This window comes from Spea bombifrons, chromosome 3 (assembly GCF_027358695.1).
Source record: "Spea bombifrons isolate aSpeBom1 chromosome 3, aSpeBom1.2.pri, whole genome shotgun sequence".
Taxonomy (NCBI): Eukaryota; Metazoa; Chordata; class Amphibia; order Anura; family Pelobatidae; genus Spea; species Spea bombifrons.
The window spans coordinates 71,482,848-71,488,847 of record NC_071089.1 but is presented as its reverse complement, the minus strand read 5'-3'; positions in this window follow the sequence as shown (position 1 = coordinate 71,488,847).

The window sequence follows — 6,000 nt, the reverse complement described above, 5'->3', positions numbered from 1 at the left end:
AGTTATATATTATTGTACGTGTTTGCAAAAAAAAGAGATGGGGAGAAAGTGGGGATATGATGGGGGGAAAATGATCTTTAGGGGTTCCTACGCCCATGTAGTAATGTAATGCAAAAGTGTACCTTTTTTAATGGACCTACATTCTATTGTAATGAGCTTTTGAGAGTAAAAGCCTCCCTTTGTCAAGTCAAAAGCAATACTAACCACAGACATCTAAGTGAGACGTGGGCAGCAGTATAGGGGTTAAGGAGCATGACAGAGACTGATTGGTATATGTCATCACATGGCTATCTCAATCTACGTATATATATATACACATATACATACATACATACATACATACATACATAACAGATATTTAGTAACAACCTAAACTTATCCACTATAGCTCTACACAAAGATTGACATGTATGACATACAAACTGCCAGAACCTGAACTGCAAATGTATTTAAGACAGGGTAGAATGAACACACAAAGTAAAATCATTGCGAACATGAATCAATGAATCTATTTTTATTGTGAATGCTAAACCACAGTGGTGTCTTAGTTGTATTGTATGTAAATATATATGTAATCATTTTAGAATTAAAAGTTATGTTTTAACTTTTAATTCTAAATTATTACAAATTAACTAATATTAAAGAAAAAATAATAACAATTCCAAAAACAAAATAGCTAAAATAATGGTGCTGCACAGAAAATAAGATAAAACTGTCACCAGTGAATCAAAAGCTAACTTAAAAGGTTTCCACCACAAACTACTGATTTAATTAGAAGAAATAAGGTGCACTGACTTTTGTAATCTGGACTTTCTACACTATCTCATCTAATGTGTGGTGGAAACCTAGTGAAATAAAAAATACCTGCATCCCCCCTCAAGGTGCTAAAGATAAGTATAGCCCTGCGATAATAGACAACAAAAGGAAAGAAAGAAATAGACGCAGGGTATCTGTAACGTGCTTGTTGAAAAACTGGATGATTCCATCCCCATGTGTTCCCCACATTTCTACCACTCTCCCAACTCAACACGTGTATTTGAGCATGCTGGATGTATGGAGGAATAGAAGTAAGAAGAACTAATACATACTATATTATAGTCTACTCAACTGTGGAAGACGAGAGATCCCCACACATTAGTACTCATGGTTTTACCAAGGCAATATAAAACAAAAGCAAATTCATGTAGAAGCTGTTAAAATGTGAATTTTTATTAATGCTAGAAATAAGAAAAGTAAGTACATTTATGTGAATCAGCATACATATTAATTTATTGATGTAAAGACACAGGACCCCTGAAGGAATTAAAGTCGAGTACACACTAGTGTCCATGATTAAGACGAAAGTGTTCTCACATAGGATTTTCTATTTTCTTTAACAAAGATGTGTTTTTGTTTTTTTGTCTCGATGGCGGAAAGTGCTAACTGGTCAGTCACTTGGAAGGGTCTTAACTGTTAGCGAAGAGATGAGGAGAAGAGCCAACAGACTGACTGTGCTTCTCCATCAAAAGTATTCGCAGCATTTGAAACTAAAACAAAAGAGAGAAACAAAATGAAAACATTGTTGCAAAAGTTACACAATAAGTTATCAAAAAGTGTGTTTGTATGTTAAATGTCTTTGTGTTGTATAAGTTTTCAGTAAAATATTTTTTTATTCAAAATAAGTCTGACTGTGAACCAGATGATTTTACCTTTAGTATTATTAATTGCTGATGTAATGATTACAGGTTACAAGTACTCCAGTCATGAGGCTATGTTTAAATTACATGGAAGCAGTATATAAAGAGATGCGAAAAAATAAATAAAATATGTTTCATTTGTATCACAACATGGACCAGGTTTCAACCTGCAATGTCACTGAGGTCATAGATATGTCTCTGTAGACACAGCTTCAAAGTAGCAGGATAACCACACCCTCCCAGCATTACTCCGTTAAGCGTGTTGGTGGGGGTCATACCTACATTATGAAGACCACCCCTGCATAGGATTGTCAGGTTCATATTGGACATGACCATTTCCTTTTTTCAACTTGGAATTTTGACATCTGGTGATCCTGCCCTATGTCCTATTCATACCTAAAGTGTGTGTGTGAAAAAAAACAAACAAAATTATAAAACACACAAAGCATTAATTCACTTAAAAGTATATATAGATTAATACATTTGCGATTCCCCAATCGCCCAGAAGCTCCGCCATTTTCTGGATATTCACTGGGAGGTGTTGAAAGAAGGCTGTTTGGAGCAGCAGACAAAGAAGGAAAAAAGACAGAACAACAACAAGATGGAAGATAAGAGCAGCGCTGCACAGCACGGAGACAGGGACGCAAAAGCAGAGAAGATAGAAAGACATTCCGAAAGAGAGTGAGAGAGTAAATGAGAGTAAGAGTGTGTGAATGAAGTTCAAGACAAAAATTCAGATCTCTTTGCTCCACTTTCGTTTGTTTTATTGGGATTCTGGGAGTCCTTCCTCATTTTTGGAGTTGTTCAAATTTGATTGCACAAGTCCATGCATAGGGGTTGCTACAGGGGGGTAAGGGCGGCAATTGCCCTCCTAGATTATTTTTTGTCCCACCAACCCACCAAATTTGGGACCCTCATCTTAAAGTATGGGCCCACTGGGCAGTTGCCCAAGTCCCCTGCGTTCTAGATGTCCCCGTGTCAGCAAAGTGATTCCCCAAGAAGCCACTAAAACTGTAGCGTATCTATAGAGGAGGGGCAAAGATTGTGCCTGCTAAACCAGTCCTTTTCCCTGCAATCTGTATTGTGGCACCCACTTCTGTGACCTTGTTCCTTGTTGAGCCCCCTTGTGTATCTCTAGACCTCACAGTGGCATCCTGTGGGCCATAATAAGCACAGAGGACCAAGACATTTTTGAGCAGATCCTCTGTTCCTTTAAGCAAAGCCAAAAAAACAAAAATACACGATCCTGGTTGGATGTCTGGAGGCTGTTGTTTTAGACGCTACTGTCAGGAACCTCAGATTAGAAGCAGCTTTCATGAATGTGGGAGTTCATACTACTGCCCATGTTGCTTTAGCTATTCTCCTCCCATTTCCCCTGACGTCCTTGTTCCGATTCCCGACGCACCTGTGACTCATCAACTAGTCTTTTTAAGCTATAGCTGCTTGTAGCTTCCTTTGCTCAATCATTGTTTTCCTGGCCTCCAATATTGTTCCTGTTGTTTACTGATAGCGTACTTTGGTTTTTGACACCTGGCTCCATACTCTGTTTACATTTACATATTAGTGCTTTGGTACCTCGTTTGGATCCATTATTATTTAGATACTGACTCTAGACTGTACTTGGTGTATGCCTCTCTAGCCCTCATGTAACTTTTTTTGGCCTATACCTACCTGGTTTACGTTTGTCAGTCCCTGTCATAATCCTGTGCCTGTAGAAGAGGTCTAATCCAATCCATAGCAATTTGCTGAATGCATTAGGATGGCAGTTGGTTTCAGTTCACCAAATTTAGTATACATTATGAAGAGTGAATCCTGGAAAATTATAGGAATGGCTGAGCAATTCCTGTATATTGCAAAGTTAAAGCAGTGAATTAAACACTTCATGCAGGAGAAGCTGACTGGGACCAAGATGCAGGCGGAACTTGGTAAGTCAAAATTGCAACTATCCCACTTTTGTAACAGCTAATGCTACTTTGATGCAATTGTGATCCTTCAATAAACATCTGACACAATTTTTCATTATACCAATGTAGAGAATGAGATTGTCATTCTGTACCTTTTCATTTGAGGTATTTTCAGAATGACTCATTTTGTTATGGACATACTGAAAGCAATTCTGATGGCCTGCAATGTCCCACTAATAGCACTGTGTATACTATTATTCTTGGGGTTTTGTTGAAGAGGGAATCCAAAAAAATAGATATTGCAACTTTCTATTAATGTCCTACTGAACTAAGTCATGAATCTAAAAACTATTTGTAAATCACTGCTTCAATCCTGATCCAGATAACATGCATCTCATTCTCATTCTTCGCAGAAGACAGGCCATATTTGTGGGCACTGGCCTGCTGTCCCAGGTATCTGTATTTACAATGGCAACTGCGCAGATCTGTGGCCTACTTGCGAAACTCTGCAGCTGAGTGGGTACGGTTGGTAGGTTGCCTCCAGCCACATCCTCTTTCAACATCAGTCATGCCTTTTGCCACACACTGCAACACCAGGCTTTCCAATTTGGACACCTGAAATGTGAGGGTGGAGAATGATGTTTTTCTAAAACTTGCAAAGTGATCTGTTCTGTGTCCTGCAGGTGAAATTATACATCAAATAAGAAAATAGAGGGGTGTGTGTAAGTCCTATAAATCACAATACTAATGGTGCAGCACAGAAAACAACTTCACATGTCTCACTACATGTGATATCAGTAGTATCAAAAATCAATACATAAGGTGAATGATATCCCAGTGTTGTTTGCGCACACTAAAAATAGAATCAGATATGGGTATTACCTTCCTTGCCTAGGATCAGTCCATTATAAGAAGAAGTATAGATCAGTGTTCTTGAGTGTACAATTACCTGAGGGGAAATGGAAAACCAGAAAAAAAACATAGCGTAGAACCGTATAATAGATGATGGTTTTAATAAAATAAACGTGGATTCAACTCTCATGGTTTGTAAAGCTCACTTCTCCCTTGTACAGGTCACCCTTCAAAGGAAGAGGAGATTCTCAAAGGAGAAAAAAGAATAAAATAGTGTAACACTGTATAGTTGGCAATAGTATTGTGGTAGATACAAGTAACCAGTAAATGTTGTATCAATGTTACTGCAAATTAAACTATGGTTAAACATATTTCTTCCTAAAAAATTATAAAATTCATAAGTACACTACAATAAAAGTCCGCTAGTGACTTATCTGCAGTATTTGCGCGTTATGCCCGTGGTGTTTAGGTCCCATAAAAAAAATATTGAAATAGCACACAATTCATACAAGTGTCCACACAATGACGGCAACAAATAAAAAAAAAAACTTCCCAACCCAAGAAAAGACACTCTCCAAATGTCCAACACGATATAGATCCACCAAGGGGCACATGCACAATAGGGACAAAAAAAATACAAAAATACAATAGTGTAGACTGCACGTATAACAAAAAAATAATCTGTGTAATATATGCACTCACAAGAGGATAGGTGAAATCAGGTACTTATAAAATCAATCAAATCTTTACTTCTACAACTAAAATCAAAAAGACAGGACACAATGGCACAGCACCCTCATAAATAATTCTCAAAACACTTGCAAGTATTGCACGTTGTATAAAATGTGCAAATTACACAGAAAATCAGTAGCTTTCTGAGCGCCTGGAGGAAGGTTACTACGAATCCTCACCGCCCGTGTTAATTTTGACTGAGGAGCAGGAGCTTGATGTGGTGACGAGGGTGATGAAAAATTTTGGCCATTTAACCTCTGAGTACCATACGGATTTACCCCCGGAGAACTGTATGGCGTCAGCCGACTGAAGGTACGGAAGGCAGAAAGAGCACCCGAGGACGAGATCTGAGTGAGCGATGACAAGTTTACAGACTTATTGGGGTAGAGCATGGGCTTCTCTATCGCCATAAAGACAACACCAATGGGCCCAGGTGTCATCTGGTAGTGCTGCAGAAATACCAGCATGACCTGCTGCGCATCGGGCATGACATTCCCCTGGCAAGGCACTTAGGTATATGAAAGACACTCCACCATCTCACCCTCTTTGCCTGGCCGCACCTGTGATACCTGCCAGAGTTCCAAAATCCCCCTACATCCCCTACTCATCATAGACAAACCATTTAGCTTGATAGCTGTGGACCTGGTACGACTGCTACCCAGACCCAGTCCTTCTGGAAAGAGATACATACTGACGGTAGTGAAAATTATGCTTCCTGGTACCGGTAATCCCTCTGACAAATATTCATAAAGACACACTGGACGATGGCCTACTCCGGATCTTTATCAGGGTAGGTTTTCCCCGGGAAATTATCTCAGACCAGGGGACGGGTTACT